This window comes from Lolium perenne, chromosome 1, assembly GCF_019359855.2.
Source record: "Lolium perenne isolate Kyuss_39 chromosome 1, Kyuss_2.0, whole genome shotgun sequence".
NCBI classification, from domain to species: Eukaryota; Viridiplantae; Streptophyta; class Magnoliopsida; order Poales; family Poaceae; genus Lolium; species Lolium perenne.
The window spans coordinates 153,789,614-153,808,382 of NC_067244.2; the positions used below are offsets into that span (position 1 = coordinate 153,789,614).

The following is an 18,769-nucleotide window of genomic DNA, read 5'->3' on the forward strand; positions in this document are numbered from 1 at the left end:
ATGCGCACTCTACACCACCCCAGCACACGCCCAGACAAGCGCCATTGGTCGCCCGTGCCACGTAGACGTCGCCATGATCAAACCCTCCCGCGCCAGTACTGCAAGGACGGCGACGAAGCCCGCACGCTCTCGTCCATCATTGGCCACTCTAGCACGCTCCCTAGCTCCACTTAGACGTCGCCTACGCCACGCGCACCCCTCCTTGCCCCTTCACCCCTCCAATCGCCGGCGCCCTTGACGACCAGCAGCTCCGCCATGGCCACCCCTCGCCCTATAAAAGGGAGGCATTCCCTGGACGAATTCCTCAACCCATCTGCTTCCCCTCTTCCTTCTGAGCCTCCTCGATCCCTCGCTCATCCACATTGCGCAGTAGAACGCTCCAATCGAGACGTCGATCGCCGGAGTCCACCGCAGAACCACCCTTCGATTTAGGCCACCCCAAGCGACGCCGCGACCACCATTCAACTCCTCGTCGTCGACAACATCGTCTAGCACCTGCGCCGCCCCTCGCCGAAGCTTCCTCACGCTGTCGACCCCCTACCTCGCCGGCGCAGCAAGCTCCCCTCCCCCGTCGACAACGACGACCCTCAGTCGTTCGATCATATTCTAATCTGACGGACGAGGTGAGCCCTTACCGTTTCGGTGATTTAAACCCACTGACGCGTGGGACCCCCTGTCAGCAGGCCCGCGCCGTTACTGGGCCAGTTCCGTTATTCAAACCATTTCGGCCCATCTGTTTCCCACGCAGCCCAACACTTTAAATTTGGTATTAATCCATTTTAGCAGTTATTCCATTCTGGTCTGTGCTAGAAATTGAATAGTTAAAAATCTACAAATCCAAATTGAATGATTCAAATTGTTCCAGAAAGCTTATGAATTTATCTAGCCAACCCCACTGGTCTCAACCTCATACCTTTTGTAGAATTTGAATAGCAAAAATAACAAAACAGATACTTTTCAGTATGCAAATAAATCTTAAAAATCAACCATTGTGAATTTTGAAGTGAATCCAATTGCAATAATTCAAATTTAACAAACTCTAATTTATTATGTGAAAATATGATATATGTTCTCTACATGATCAGGGGCTAGAAGCAAAATATTGGCTATGTAGTCAATACTAGCCCATTTAAACTATATCCAAATTTTAGAATTTAAATCTATGAGGTGTAGCACCTCATTTAAATCCTTTCTCAAGTGATATGAAGTAATGTGTTGACCTTTATTTACTTAGGCTCATACTTGCTCACTTGTAGAAATTAAATCATAATAGTATTTAAATTGCAAAGGTTATTTAAAACACATGAGACGATGAATCTCATTTAAATCACTTTTCTCAAATACTAAGTGTGAAGTGTTGACCTTGGTCAACATGGTAGCACCCCTGGTTATTTGAGAAGATTAAATCTTAAGAAGATTCAATGAGAGGAAATTATTTCTCCAAACCAAAGAGAACCCCTAATTTCAACTTTCAATGAGAGGAAATTATTTTCCTAATGTTAAATAAAGAAACCCTAGCATAATTTGAGAATAAATGTTAAGTAGTGATGCTAGATCCTTTGTGTGAGCCAATAAGGCTAATTAAGACTACTTAAGTGTTGTTTGGTGATTGTATCCTCGTATTCGTTTATAGACGCTAGTACCGGGGACTATCAAGAGGAAGAGGTCTTCTACCAAGAGGAAGAGCAAGAGAACTTTGATCACATCACCAACCAAGGCAAGCTATTACCAATGCAAGCTAGACTAATGCAAACTATTTTGGTTGCAAGTTTATATTCTTGCAAAGTGCAAAGCTCTACAAGAGCAAGGCACCATTACATTTTACTTTATGAACCTATCCCAAGTTTTTACTTTACAAGCTTTACTTGATTTTATTTATCAAAGTTACTTTTTGATTTATTATTCACTTGGTTGAATTATAGAGTAGTACAAGAGAATCACACTTAGCCTAGCAAGCTCCAAGATACTTAGTACCCCTCATAACTAGTGGCTAGTGCTCAATATTAAAAGTGACTACTCTAGTTGGGAACTTGTGAATTGAAATGACTTTGAAAACCTTGGAATGATGAGTCATTCTATTGAGAGATTTTGAAGGTGAATATGACTGGTGAATGACTTGGTCAATTTTACAAAAACACTGATGGTTGGGTTCGGATGCGATACCATTCCAATTTTACAAGTACCCCCACAATACCTGAATCTGGGTAAGGCTTAGCTGGAAACTTATGTATTTTAGTATGGGTTCCCTCTAAACAAGCGTCATAGGGGTTATGCCAAGGCTGCCTCCGTACTGGTGAAGTGATGTGAAATGACGTGAAATGAGGTGAATGTCCGGCCCAAGCCCTGTGCAGTTCCCAGGCTGACCGCGTGTCTTCACTGGGAGGCCAAGCTCATGGGGAGAGGTGCCTATACTAGAGTATGTAAATGAAAGGTTAGGATTGGTAGTTCGCGTACTGCGTACGATAAATCAGGGCCAGTTACCCCTGACGAACTATTGCAATTGTTGTGGCACAAGTGTACACCCTCTACAGAGTTAAACCTATTCGAATAGCCACGTCCGCGGTTATGGACAGTTGGAAAGGCCATACTGTTCCGTCATCAGAACTTTTCTAAAAATATGAATGGTGACTTGTGATTTGAATTGAAAGGTGACTTTGACTTTGAATCACAACTGATTTGTGGGAATGACACTAATGTTCCCACTTGAGTTAGTTAAGCAAATGAAGAGGCTTTGATTATTAAAGTGTTTATGAAATAAAACTGGCTTTATGCAAATGAAACTAGAGCTTAGAACCCCCTTATTATAGTTGATAGTATTTTACCTTAGTATTTGTTTGCGAGTACTTTAAAGTACTCATGGCTGTGTCCCTGGCTATTCAAATGGCCAGACTATGAAGACGAGTACCAGAACCCGGAAGAAGGACAGCAGGACGTCTACGACAACTAGGATCACTCCTGACGTCAACAGTTGCCTGTGGAATAGATGGACTACTACTACGCTACTTTTGCTTCCGCTATGTGTTATGTAATGAATAAATAGAACTTCTATTATTGTAATGAGACTGGATCATGTGATCCTTTATTTGTAAGACGATTATGGTATGTAATGAATGATGTGTTGTGATATCAATCTATTATGTCTCGCAAAAAAACAATATTCCTGGGATTGCGATGAATGGCATAATAGGCATCTGGACTTAAAAATCCGGGTGTTGACATAGACTGTGCCAAAGGGTGCCACACATGGTTTTCCATATGTCCATGGACTAAACAAACCTAAACCTATGAAAAGGTATATTGGTGGAACCTCGCGCGGAGAAATCTAGGAGGTAGACCATCCGGGGCCCACAGACAGCCGTTTTTAGGGGGGAATGACCCCCGGAGCACCGGAATGCCACCAAAACTTGCAAGTGGACCTAAAACCTAACCCTAACAAACCTAAAAGAATGAAAAAGTACATTGTGCACCCTCGCGCGGAGAAATCTATGGGGGTAGACCCGCCGTCCCGCTGTTTTTGGGGGAAGGAGGGGGACGGCCGCCGGAGCACTGATGCGTGTAGTTGACACGTCCGTTGGGAACCCCAAGAGGAAGGTGTGATGCGCACAGTGGCAAGTTTCCCTCAGTAAGAAACCAAGGTTTAATCGAACCAGTAGGAGTCAAGAAGCACGTTGAAGGTTGATGGCGGCGGGATGTAGTGCGGCGCAACACCAGAGATTCCGGCACCAACGTGGAACCTGCACAACACAACCAAAGTACTTTGCCCCAACGAAACAGTGAGGTTGTCAATCTCACCGGCTTGCTGTAACAAAGGATTAACCGTATTGTGTGGAAGATGATTGTTTGCGAAAACGATAAAACAAGTATTGCAGTAGATTGTATTTCAAGATAGAGAATTGGACCGGGTCCACAGTTCACTTGAGGTGTCTCTCCCATAAGATAAAACAAAGATGTTGGGTGAACAAATTACAGTTGGGCAATTGACAAATAAAGAGGGCATGACCATGCACATACATATTATGATGAGTATAGTGAGATTTAATTGGGCATTACGACAAAGTACATAGACCGCTATCCAGCATGCATCTATGCCTAAAAAGTCCACCTTCAGGTTATCATCCGAACCCCTCCGGTATTAAGTTGCTAACAACGGACAATTGCATTAAGTATTGCGCGTAATGTAATCAGTAACTACATCCTCGAACATAGCACCAATGTTTTATCCCTAGTGGCAACAGCACATCCATAATCTTAGAGATTTCTGTCACTTCCCCAGATTCACGGAGACATGAACCCACTATCGAGCATAAATACTCCCTCTTGGAGTTACAAGCATCTACTTGGCCAGAGCATCTACTAGTAACGGAGAGCATGCAAGATCATAAACAACACATAGATATAAATTGATAATCAACATAACAAGTATTCTCTATTCATCGGATCCCAACAAACGCAACATATAGAATTACAGATAGATGATCTTGATCATGTTCGGCAGCTCACAAGACCCGACAATTAAGCACAATGGGGAGAAGACAACCATCTAGCTACTGCTATGGACCCATAGTCCAGGGGTAGACTACTCACACATCACTCCGGAGGCGACCATGGCGGCGTAGAGTCCTCCGGGAGATGAATCCCCTCTCCGGCAGGGTGCCGGAGGCGATCTCCTGAATCCCCCGAGATGGGATTGGCGGCGGCGGCATCTCTGGAAGGTTTTCCGTATCGTGGCTCTCGGTACTGGGGGTTTCACGACGGAGGCTTTAAGTAGGCGGAAGGGCAGGTCAGGGGGCCACACGAGGGCCCCACACTACAGGTCGGCGCGGCCAAGGGCCAGGCCGCGCCGCCCTATAGTCTGGCCACCTCGTGGCCCCACTTCGTCTCCTCTTCGGTCTTCTGGAAGCTTCGTGGCAAAATAGGACCCTGGGCGTTGATTTCGTCCAATTCCGAGAATATTTCGTTACTAGGATTTCTGAAACCAAAAACAGCAATAAAACAAAGAATCGGCACTTCGGCATCTTGTTAATAGGTTAGTTCCAGAAAATGCACGAATATGACATAAAGTGTGCATAAAACATGTAGATATCATCAATAATGTGGCATGGAACATAAGAAATTATCGATACGTCGGAGACGTATCAGCATCCCCAAGCTTAGTTCTGCTCACCCCGAGCAGGTAAAACGATAACAAAGATAATTTCTGGAGTGACATGCCATCATAACCTTGATCATACTATTTGTAAAGCATATGTAGTGAATGCAGCGATCAAAACAATGTATATGACATGAGTAAACAAGTGAATCATATAGCAAAGACTTTTCATGAATAGTACTTCAAGACAAGCATCAATAAGTCTTGCATAAGAGTTAAATCATAAAGCAATAAATCAAAGTAAAGGTGTTGAAGCAACACAAAGGAAGATTAAGTTTCAGCGGTTGCTTTCAACTTGTAACATGTGTATCTCATGGATAATTGTCAACATAGAGTAATATAATGAGTGCAATATGCAAGTATGTAGGAATCAATGCACAGTTCACACAAGTGTTTGCTTCTTGAGGTGGAGAGAAATAGGTGAACTGACTCAACATTAAAAGTAAAAGAAAGGTCCTTCAAAGAGGAAAAGCATCGATTGCTATATTTGTGCTAGAGCTTTTCTTTTGAAAACATGAAACAATTTTGTCAACGGTAGTAATAAAGCATATGAGTTATGTAAATTATATCTTACAAGTTGCAAGCCTCATGCATAGTATACTAATAGTGCCCGCACCTTGTCCTAATTAGCTTGGACTACCGGATCATCGCAATACACATGTTTTAACCAAGTGTCACAATGGGGTACCTCCATGCCGCCTGTACAAAGGTCTAAGGAGAAAGCTCACATTTTGGATTTCTCGCTTTTGATTATTCTCAACTTAGACATCCATACCGGGACAACATGGACAACAGATAATGGACTCCTGTTTAATGCATAAGCATGTGGCAACAATTATTATTCTCATATGAGATTGAGGATATATGTCCAAAACTGAAACTTCCACCATGAATCATGGCTTTAGTTAGCGGCCCAATGTTCTTCTCTAACAATATGCATGCTTAACCATAAGGTGGTGGATCTCTCTTAATTCAGACAAGATGGACATGCATAGCAACTCACATGATATTCAACAAAGAATAGTTGATGGCGTCCACAGAAACATGGTTATCGCACAACAAGCAACTTAATAAGAGATAAAGTGCATAAGTACATATTCAATACCACAATAGTTTTTAAGCTATTTGTCCCATGAGCTATATATTGTAAAGGTGGAGAATAGAAATTTAACGGTAGCACTCAAGCAATTTACTTTGGAATGGCGGAGAAATACCATGTAGTAGGTAGGTATGGTGGACACAAATGGCATAGTGGTTGGCTCAAGGATTTTGGATGCATGAGAAGTATTCCCTCTCGATACAAGGTTTAGGCTAGCAAGGCTATTTGAAACAAACACAAGGATGAACCGGTGCAGCAAAACTCACATAAAAGACATATTGTAAACATTATAAGAATCTACACCGTCTTCCTTGTTGTTCAAAACTCAATACTAGATATTATCTAGACTTTAGAGAGACCAAATATGCAAACCAAATTAGCAAGCTCTAGGTGTTTCTTCATTAATGGGTGCAAAGTATATGATGCAAGAGCTTAAACATGAGCACAACAATTGCCAAGTATCACATTATCCAAGACATTATAGCAATTTACTACATGTATCATTTTCCAATTCCAACCATATAACAATTTAACGAAGAAGAAACTTCGCCATGAATACTATGAGTAGAGCCTAAGGACATACTTGTCCATATGCTACAGCGGAGCGTGTCTCTCTCCCATACAGTGAATGCTAGGATCCATTTATTAAAACAAAACAAAAAAGAAAAACAAATTGACGCTCCAAGAAAAGCACATAAGATGTGATGGAATAAAAATATAGTTTCAGGGGAGGAACCTGATAATGTTGTCGATGAAGAAGGGGATGCCTTGGGCATCCTGACTGCCTACAACTGGCGCGTGGTTGACGAGGGAGGAAATCCCTGTATTGTAGCTTTTTGTTCCCCGGCAACGGCGCCAGAAAATAGCTTGATGTCTACACCCCCTCCTTTTCCTGTAGACAGTGTTGGGCCTCCAAGAGCAGAGGTTTGTAGAACAGCAGCAAGTTTTCCCTTAAGTGGATCACCCAAGGTTTATCGAACTCAGGGAGGAAGAGGTCAAAGATATCCCTCTCATGCAACCCTGCAACCACAAAGCAAGAAGTCTCTTGTGTCCCCAACACACCTAATAGGTGCACTAGTTCGGCGAAGAGATAGTGAAATACAGGTGGTGTAAATAAGCAGTAGCAACAGCACCAGAAAAGTGCTTTGCCCAGACAAGATAAACAAGCGTAGTAACGAAAGCGTAGTAACGCAAAGAAACAAGAAACAAGCAGTGATAGCAGTATTTAGGAACAAGGCCTAGGGATTAGACTTTCACTAGTGGACACTCTCAACTTTGATCACATAACAGAATAGATAAATGCATACTCTACACTCTTGTTGGATGATGAACACATTGCGTAGGATTACACGAACCCTCAATGCCGGAGTTAACAAGCTCCACAATTCAATGTTCATATTTAAATAACCTTAGAGTGTAAGATAGATCAATACGACTAAACCAAGTACTAACATAGCATGCACACTGTCACCTTCATGCTAAGAAAGGAGGCATAGATCATATCAATACTATCATAGCAATAGTTAACTTCATAATCTACAAGAGATCATAATCATAGCCTACGCCAAGTACTAACACGGATGCACACACTGTCACCATTACACCGTGCAGGAGGAATAAAACTACTTTAATAACATTACTAGAGTAGCACATAGATTAATTGTGATACAAAACACATTGCAATCATAAAGAGATATAAATAAGCACTTCACTATGTCATTCATAACAGTGAATAAGTATTCTGTGAAATATAGCCTAAGAGACCCACACGGTGCACACACTGTCACCTTTACACACGTGGGACAAGGAGTCTCCGGAGATCACATGAGTAAAACTCACTTGACTAGCATAATGACATCTAGATTACAAGCATCATCATATGAATCTCAATCATGTAAGGCAGCTCATGAGATTATTGTATTAAAGCACATAGGAGAGAGATGAACCACATAGCTACCGGTACAGCCCCGAGCCTCGATGGAGAACTACTCCCTCCTCATGGGAGACAACAGCGTTGATGAAGATGGCGGTGGTGTCGATGGAGGAGCCTTCCGGGGGCACTTCCCCGTCCCGGCGGCGTGCCGGAACAGAGACTCCTGTCCCCCAGATCTTGGCTTCGCGATGGCGGCGGCTCTGGAAGGTTTTCTCTGGTTTCGTCGAACGTATCAGGGTTTTCGCGACGGAGGCTTTAAATAGGCGGAAGGGCAATGTCGGTGGACTTCTGGGGGGCCCACACTATAGGGGGGCGCGGGCCCCCCCTTGGCCGCGCCGGCCTAGGGTTTGGTGGCCCTGTGCCCCCTCTCTGGCGGTTCTCGTGTGTTCTGGATGCTTCCGGGCAAAATAGGAACCTAGGCGTTGATTTCGTCCAATTCCGAGAATATTTCTTTACTAGGATTTCTGAAACCAAAAACAGCAGAAAACAAAGAATCGGCACTTCGGCATCTTGTTAATAGGTTAGTTCCAGAAAATGCACGAATATGACATAAAGTGTGCATAAAACATGTAGATATCATCAATAATGTGGCATGGAACATAAGAAATTATCGATACGTCGGAGACGTATCAGCATCCCCAAGCTTAGTTCTGCTCGTCCGAGCAGGTAAAACGATAACAAAGATAATTTACGGAGTGACATGCCATCATAACCTTGATCATACTATTTGTAAAGCATATGTAGTGAATGCAGCGATCAAAACAATGTATATGACATGAGTAAACAAGTGAATCATATAGCAAAGACTTTTCATGAATAGTACTTCAAGACAAGCATCAATAAGTCTTGCATAAGAGTTAACTCATAAAGCAATAATTCATAGTAAAAGTATTGAAGCAACACAAAGGAAGATTAAGTTTCAGCGGTTGCTTTAAACTTGTAACATGTATATCTCATGGATATTGTCAACATAGAGTAATATAATAAGTGCAATATGCAAGTATGTAGGAATCAATGCACAGTTCACACAAGTGTTTGCTTCTTGAGGTGGAGAGAAATAGGTGAACTGACTCAACAATAAAAGTAAAAGAATGGTCCTCCATAGAGGAAAAAGCATCGATTGCTATATTTGTGCTAGAGCTTTGATTTTGAAAACATGAAACAATTTTGTCAACGGTAGTAATAAAGCATATGAGTTATGTAAATTATATCTTACAAGTTGCAAGCCTCATGCATAGTATACTAATAGTGCCCGCACCTTGTCCTAATTAACTTGGACTACCGGATCATCGCAATGCACATGTTTTAACCAAGTGTCACAAAGGGGTACCTCTATGCCGCCTGTACAAAGGTCTAAGGAGAAAGCTCGCATCGGATTTCTCGCTATTGATTATTCTCAACTTAGACATCCATACCGGGACAACATAGACAACAGATAATGGACTCCTCTTTTATGCATAAGCATATAGCAACAATTATTTTTCTCATATGAGATTGAGGATATTGTCCAAAACTGAAACTTCCACCATGGATCATGGCTTTAGTTAGCGGCCCAATGTTCTTCTCTAACAATATGCATGCTTAACCATAAGGTGGTAGATCTCTCTTACTTCAGACAAGACGAACATGCATAGCAACTCACATGATATTCAACAAAGAATAGTTGATGGCGTCCCCAGAAACATGGTTATCGCACAACAAGCAACTTAATAAGAGATAAAGTGCATAAGTACATATTCAATACCACAATAGTTTTTAAGCTATTTGTCCCATGAGCTATATATTGTAAAGGTGGAGAATGGAAATTTAAAGGTAGCACTCAAGCAATTTACTTTGGAATGGCGGAGAAATACCATGTAGTAGGTAGGTATGGTGGACACAAATGGCATAGTGGTTGGCTCAAGTATTTTGGATGCATGAGAAGTATTCCCTCTCGATACAAGGTTTAGGCTAGCAAGGTTATTTGAAACAAACACAAGGATGAACCGGTGCAGCAAAACTCACATAAAAGACATGTTGTAAACATTATAAGACTCTACACCATCTTCCTTGTTGTTCAAACTCAATACTAGAAATTATCTAGACCTTAGAGAGACCAAATATGCAAACCAAATTTTAGCATGCTCTATGTATTTCTTCATTAATGGGTGCAAAGTATATGATGCAAGAGCTTAAACATGAGCACAACAATTGCCAAGTATCACATTATCCAAGACATTTTAGCAAATTACTACATGTATCATTTTCCAATTCCAACCATATATCAATTTAACGAAGAAGAAACTTCGCCATGAATACTAAAAGCTAAGAACACATGTGTTCATATGAACCAGCGGAGCGTGTCTCTCTCCCACACAAGCATGATGTAATCCAATTTATTCAAACACAAACAAAAATAAAAGCATACAGACGCTCCACGTAAAGCACATAAGATGTGACCGAATAAAAATATAGTTTCAAGAGAAGGAACCTGATAATGTTGTCGATGAAGAAGGGGATGCGTTGGGCATCCCCAAGCTTAGACGCTTGAGTCTTCTTGATATATGCAGGGGTGAACCACCGGGGCATCCTCAAGCTTAGAGCTTTCACTCTTCTTGATCATAGTATATCATCCTCCTCTCTTGATCCTTGAAAACTTCCTCCACACCAAACTTAGAACTACTCATTAGAGGGTTAGTGGACAATAAAAATTAATGTGTTCAGAGGTGACACAATCATTCTTAACACTTCTGGACATTGCATAAAGCTACTGGACATTAATGGATCAAAGAAATTCATCCAACATAGCAAAAGAGGCAATGCGAAGTAAAAGGCAGAATCTGTCAAAACAGAACAGTTCGTATTGATGAATTTTATCGAGGCACCAGACTTGCTCAAATGAAAATGCTCAAATTGATTGAAATTTGCGTACATATCTGAGGATCACTCACGTAAATTGGCATAATTTTCTGAGTTACCTACAGAGAAAACACCCCAGATTTGTGACAGCAAAGAAATCTGTTTCTGCGCAGTAATCCAAATCTAGTATGAACTTTCCTATCAACGACTTTACTTGGCACAACAAAACAGTAAACTAAGATAAGGAGAGGTTGCTACAGTAGTAAACAACTTCCAAGACACAAAAATAAAACAAGGTACTGTAGCAAAATAACACATGGGTTATCTCCCAAGAAGTTATTTCTTTATAGCCATTAAGATGGGCTCAGCAATTTTAATGATGCTCTCGCAAGAAATAGTATTTGAAGCAAAAGAGAGCTTCAAGAGGCAAATTCAAAATAAATTTAAGTCTAACATGCTTCCTATGAAGAGGAATCTTGTAAATAAACAAATTCAAGAAGCATAATGCAACAAGCATAGAAAGATAAAACAAGTGCAGCTTCAAGATTTTCAGCAAAAAGAGAGGTGTTTTAGTAACATGAAAATTTCTACAACCATATTTCCCTCTCTCATAATAACTTTCAGTAGCATCATGAGCAAACTCAAAAGTATAACTATCTCATAAAGTATTCTTATCATGAGTCTCATGCATAAAATTATTACTCTCCACATAAGCATAATCAATTTTATTAGTTGTAGTGGGAGCAAATTCAACAAAGTAGCTATCATTATTATTCTCATCATCAAATATAGGAGGCATATTGTAATCATAATCAAATTTATCCTCCATAACAGGTGGTAACAAAAGACTACTATCAATATAATCATCATAAATAGGAGGCAAAGTATCATCAAAGTAAATTTTCTCCTCCATGCCCGGGGGACTAAAAAGATCATGCTCATCAAAGCCAGCTTCCCCAAGCTTAGAATTTTCCATAGCATTAGCAACAATAGTGTTCAAAGCATTCATATTAATAACATTCCCATTAGCATGCATATAAAGTTCCATGGGTTTTTTAATTTTCTCTTCAAACACATCATGTCCTAATTCAAGATAAAGTTCATAAAGTTCTCTCATATTTTTGTTGTTTTCCATTATGCCTAACTAGTGTAAACAAGAAACAAAAAGATGCAATTGCAGGATCTAAAGGAAATAGCTTCGAGTACTTACAACGGCGCCGGAAAATAGCTTAGTAGCCGAGATCCGGAGTGTGAGTACCTTTTACCTTTCCTCCCCGGCAACGGCGCCAGAAAATAGCTTGACTGCCTACAACTGGCGCGTGGTTGACGAGGGAGGAAATCCCTGTATTGTAGCTTTTTGTTCCCCGGCAACGGCGCCAGAAAATAGCTTGATGTCTATGCCCCCTCCTTTTCCTGTAGACAGTGTTGGGCCTCCAAGAGCAGAGGTTTGTAGAACAGCAGCAAGTTTTCCCTTAAGTGGATCACCCAAGGTTTATCGAACTCAGGGAGGAAGAGGTCAAAGATATCCCTCTCATGCAACCCTGCAACCACAAAGCAAGAAGTCTCTTGTGTCCCCAACACACCTAATAGGTGCACTAGTTCGGCGAAGAGATAGTGAAATACAGGTGGTGTAAATAAGCAGTAGCAACGGCACCGAGAAAAGTGCTTTGCCCAGACAGGTAAACAAGCAGTAGTAACGCAGACGGTAGTAACTAAAGAAACAGTAAACAAGCAGTGATAGCAGTATTTAGGAACAAGGCCTAGGGATTAGACTTTCACTAGTGGACACTCTCAACTTTGATCACATAACAGAATAGATAAATGCATACTCTACACTCTTGTTGGATGATGAACACATTGCGTAGGATTACACGAACCCTCAATGCCGGAGTTAACAAGCTCCACAATTCAATGTTCATATTTAAATAACCTTAGAGTGTAAGATAGATCAATACGACTAAACCAAGTACTAACATAGCATGCACACTGTCACCTTCATGCTAAGAAAGGAGGCATAGATCATATCAATACTATCATAGCAATAGTTAACTTCATAATCTACAAGAGATCATAATCATAGCCTACGCCAAGTACTAACACGGATGCACACACTGTCACCATTACACCGTGCAGGAGGAATAAAACTACTTTAATAACATTACTAGAGTAGCACATAGATAAATTGTGATACAAAACACATTGCAATCATAAAGAGATATAAATAAGCATTTCACTATGCCATTCATAACAGTGAATAAGTATTCTGTGAAATATAGCCTAAGAGACCCACACGGTGCACACACTATCACCTTTACACACGTGGGACAAGGAGTCTCCGGAGATCACATGAGTAAAACTCACTTGACTAGCATAATGACATCTAGATTACAAGCATCATCATATGAATCTCAATCATGTAAGGCAGTGTAGCACCCTACCTTTTAATAAAGGTAAGATACCTGTGTATAGTGCTATTCCCGGGATCACTGATAGCACACACATTACAAAATTTAGTAATCATTGCAATAGTATCAAATTACTACATCTTTGATCCAAAGGGTAAAGTAAAATCTTACAAATTGCATAGTCACATGGACTAGCTCAACAATATTCAGAACATACACAGCAGAAAGTAAGTCATCAATGAGCCTTCATCTTCTTCATGTGCCACAGGCAGTCATGTTGGAATGTAGACTCGAGATCCTACCACATACTTCTCCTCAGAAAATCCTGCACGTTTGAATATGCAGCCCCACGAATGGAGGTCAGTACAATGATGTACTGGCAAATGACACATATATGGTGGCAGTTGTGGGCATGACTATCTACATGAAATTTGGCAAGTGGAGTTTAGGCAAATTTGCATAAAGCCAAATTTTATCCTACATTTTATTTCAAAACAAAACATTTTTGAAAATCTTTGAATGACATTATGAAATCACACCATGGTTAAATCCTCCATGGGTTTTAGAATAATCACATGGTTACATCTCCCATGAGTTTTCAAAGGTTGATACAAAATTTTAAATACATTCATAAAACAATGATGAGATTCTTCCGTACATTCCCTGCCTAGAAGCTCAAATTGTCCATAACCGGGGACACGGCTAAGATCTTAGATTTAACTCTCGAGAGGTTGTGCACTTTCACCTTACGACCCACCCTTCCCAAGAGAAGAAATGAGACAAGATCTTTCAGAATGAGGCTTCGACCATAACTAGCTAGACCCGTTCCCGTTGGGTTGCAAGCCCCATCATCATGTCTAGCAACAAGTTTGGCCTCACAACTTACTTAATCCCGGCAGAGCCCATAATACCATAAGGCTGCACTGGAAGCTATCTAAAACATGGACGACATAGTAATCTCTTTAATCCTGGGTGGCCATCCACAAGTGAAACTCACAGGCTTAGAACCATTACAGATAATAAACCCCCGCACGATCCCCTGGTGAAAACCAGAGGTGCAGTCTAGAGCAACCACTATTCAACTGCGCACTCTCAGGCACCCACCTGCCACTGGTTACTCCAGGGTCGGAGCCCTGAGCAGCCGCCCACCACACATACAATCCACCCAGGTGATTCATTAAGGTTGTTAATTTTCACTTTTCAAACCAACACAATCGAAACAATGAAACAGCATTTGGCATTTGATGTTGCGGAGCAGAAATAAAGTATCCTATCAATAGGTTCAGGAGTAGCTACACACTACTAGGGTTTGCTAAGCATAGCATAATACTTTTCTTTTGAAAACAAAATCCTACCATGCATACTAGTTTCAAAACACTAATGCATATATAAAACAAGTAGGATTTGAATGTCACTTGCCTTTTTGGTAGTCGAAGCGCGTTCACTTCTTTTAATCAAAATACGTGCCTCTCCATATGAACTATAATATAAAATATAGCACAACATAAACACACCATTCAACAACAATAAAACCAAACCAAGCAAACAATCATGTAGTTAATCACTGTGTTTTAATCATCAGTTAAAGAAGATATGACATGAGGTTTGGCTTGCAAGATACGAATTGGAGATATTGATTGGATGGATCAAATACTTGAAAAAGGAAATGATTATCTAAGTCAAGTGCTTAGAAGAAAAATGGTTGATAAGAACCTATGGTCAATTGTTGTTTGCTACTCAAGGATGGGAAAATGATATGATCCATGTGATAAAATCACATGAGTCTCAAATGACGCAACTCAAAATATTATTTAGTAAAGTGTGACAACACTTACTAAGTTAGTATGAGTTACACATAGGCTTGGGTATAAACAAATGATACATGACATTACTCAAATTACTCATTTGTAAGTTGAATAGTTGTAAACTAGTCAAAGGAGTGAATGAAAATGCATTTGGATAGACACGATATTAGTTCAAGGTAAAGTGTCTAGTGGTCTTGGCGTGTTCTCTGATATGTGCAATAATAATAAAGTTTTTCTGGATATTTAATTTGGTTTAGAAAACATTAATTGAGTATCCACTTAACATATACAACCTTATTAATTAGCTACCGCAAGATTTATGTTTAGTAAAAATATAAACTGGAGTTCCCTGGATAGGTTACAGTAGTACAAGATTAGAGCAATTGGAATTATCCAAAAACGATTTATAGAATTTGAATTATCTTCGAATTACTGATTCGGATAGATTTTACTAAAGCAAGTTTGTGCACGTATCAAAGTTGTACAACTCCTATACCAAGTTGAAGTACATGTTCTGAGGATTCCAGAAAGTACAAAATCATCAAATTTGGACCAGTAGATTATTTTATACAATTTTTATAGTGCACAAAAGTCAATTTCTCTATTTGAATTACAATGCGAAATCTAACACAGTACCTACACCATATTACTGCATAAACGTGTAGTACATACTGTAAGCTTTCCAAAACTATAAAGTTTGTAACATTTGGCCCTACGGTTGATTTTATACGGATTTTTCAAGGTGTGCAACAAATCTGAGATTTAAATTTCGAATTTAAAAACGTGTTTGACTAAAGCTGACTGTATAGTTGACCGCTGACTGTACTGCTGACTGTACCGCTGACTGTACTGCTGACCGTACCGCTGACTGCAGTTTGACTTTGACCGGACTGAGTTGACTATGCTGATGTCATGATGATGTCATAAAGTTGACAGAAAAATTTACTCAGATGGAAAAACTTTCTACATCAAAGTTGTATAGAATTAATAGATCTATTTAACGAACAAATTACTTTTCACAATAGCATAATTAGTTTGACAAGATCTGGGTTATACCTTATAAGATCTGAATTTTGTAACATCATTTTCTCCTTGCTCGGTGAACGAAACAAGGTGAAACTTGCGGCAATGGAAAGATCTTGACGAGAGGAACAACTTCCGTGTTGAAGTCATGACGATTCGAGATAGTTTTGAAACTCGATTTGGCTCCGGTTGACTCGAAATAGATCTGTAGATGAGCGATAAATCCGTACGTCAAATCGAAAAACTTTCAACATGAAAGTTGTAGAGGATGATCAGATCTACATACTCACCAAAGGAATTTGGATTTCGTGGAACGAGCACGAACTAATTGAAGATTCCCTTTGTCAGATCTGACGCCTTGCGAAGCGAAATTATCCGTGTATGGTGGATGTAAAGAGATGAGATTGTTCGGGATTGAAAGATCTCGACGAGATCTACAACTTTCGTGTAGAGCCCGAAGCGATTTGAAGTGGTTTAGGGGGTCAAAGCAACGAGTTAAGATTCGTTGATCTATAGTTTCGAGAAGAGGAAAGGAAAAATGAAACTGCGATGTGGTGGTGGCTTTATATAGGCCATAGGTCGGTGAAAAAGATGGGTCTCAAAGTTAGGAACGCGTAGAAACAAACGGATCTGAAATCGGAGTTGTGTAGCTCAAGGAAAATGCGTTTAAATGCAGATAGATTTGACAAATACGGGATTATGGTTGTTTCCTGCGTGGTTCGATCGATGGTGGCCGCTGCCTGGCTCGGTCGGCCGGCTGGATCGAGTCTGCTTTGCTGGGCCGGTCCGCCGGGTGGCCGGCCCGTTTTGTTTTTTTTCTTTTCTTTATTACTTGTTTCTTTTATAAAATGAGTTTCATAATTCCGATTTGAGTGAAACGAAATTCTACGGGTTTGTAAAATTATATTGCTCAGTATAGGATAATAAAAGAATTTAAATTTTATAAATTTTTATTTTATATCATTTTATTACTACTATGCCATTATGCCTATATGTGAATAGTTTCAACATTCACATACCAAACAAGTTTATAAAAATTTGTAAAAGTAAAAAATAGTGTTTTAGGACAACAAGGAACCTGTTTAAAATCTATTGTGAAAAATAAAATAATAATTATTTGCACTTGGCCTAAATGGCAACTTTGGCAATATTTTGCAAATAGAGTTTTCTAACGTTTTGTTTTCTCAAATAAAAATGCATTAAGGATTTTGAAAACCTTGAAAACAAAGATATGTTTGATTTTGAATACTTTGAAACCAAAAGTTTTTTTTTGAAAACACTATTTTGAAATTAATTAGTAAATAACTTTAAAAAGTTTTAATTCTTTGTGAATTTTCAATCAAGTTCAATCAATCAAGCATTAAATTAAATTTTTTTTTTACATTCCGAAATTTAGAAAATTCCGGGATGTGACAGACTACCACCCTTAAAATAAATCTCGTCCTCGAGATTTGTGAAAGGCTAGAAAGTTTTGGCGTTTCAGATGGGCATGAGTGCTACCACCCTTAAAGAGACTTTTGTTAGGTAGTCTTAGGTCTTGGGTTCAGGCTAAGCTCATGTTCGATATGACTTGGCACATCCTAGGATAAGACTTGATAATCGGTCATATTTGGAAAACATCTATGACTTAGGGCTCCTGAGTTAATATCCAATGGGTAGTTGTTATTCACCTATAGTGAATCACATATCTCTCCAAGGTGAGTCTTAAAGGTCCCTTCATAGTACGACTTCTAATACAAATGGTTGGTTGAACTAATTTTTGATACTGATGGGTCACTCCTTGGGTCAAACGAAAGACCAACATGAGATTACTTCAAGGCATCCCTCATATTCTTACTTGTCGGTGTCATCGACAGTCTTCCGCTATTCTTTATCTAGTGGTTGGGTCTTCAAACTCACCGTAGTCCTACGGTTGGCAGCACTTGCCTACTATAAGGGCATAATATCTATTCATCATATAGTTCAGGCTTATCAACGACGTCTCTCTTGTAGGTATGTCTCTCTAGATTTACCATTCCTCATACAAGAGTAAACAATATGAGTAGTCGTCATGGGGGCCAATCCATGTCGCACCCAATCATTTCCTTGTTTTCAGTTTGGTATATCTCGTATTCTAACTCTTGGTCAACCTCACAAGTTTGATAAAACTTACATGGAATGATTGAATCAATGTTTCAATCCCCATTATTGAATTTTTTTTGAAAACACCTCTATCGATCCCTAGCTAGGGTTTTGCATATCTCACATCCTATGCTTCTTCATCTGATAGGAAACATCCAGCTTGATTTCACTACTGTTGTCTTCAGGGCAAGTTTCCGAGAAAACATTCTCTGAGTTGGGTATAGATGAGAATAGATAGAAAGATTCTAAAGAAGATTTCGTACCCAACACATTAGATAAAAGCAAAACATCTTACAAACAACATCTAACAAGCATCAAGCAATCTGTTTCAAACACTAACAAATTAGTATGGTCATACCTCAATTTGGTATGATCAATATTTTGTTACTTTATCGT

General features: G+C 39.8%; 1 long non-coding RNA gene across 2 annotated transcripts; it reads right to left on the reverse strand.

Moving 5' to 3' along the window:
• Nucleotides 1-13,392: 13,392 nt before the first annotated feature.
• LOC139830658 (uncharacterized) lies at nt 13,393-16,908 on the reverse strand. 2 transcript variants are annotated; one of them, XR_011743630.1, is made up of 4 exons: nt 16,543-16,908; nt 16,286-16,457; nt 14,844-14,904; nt 13,393-13,749 (listed from the first exon to the last, which is right to left on the reverse strand). It is a non-coding gene; the product is annotated as an uncharacterized lncRNA (long non-coding RNA). The 2 variants fall into 2 exon arrangements; XR_011743631.1 differs by lacking the exon at nt 14,844-14,904 and having other exon boundaries at nt 13,395-13,749; nt 16,543-16,897.
• Between the last annotated feature and the right edge of the window lie 1,861 nt (nt 16,909-18,769).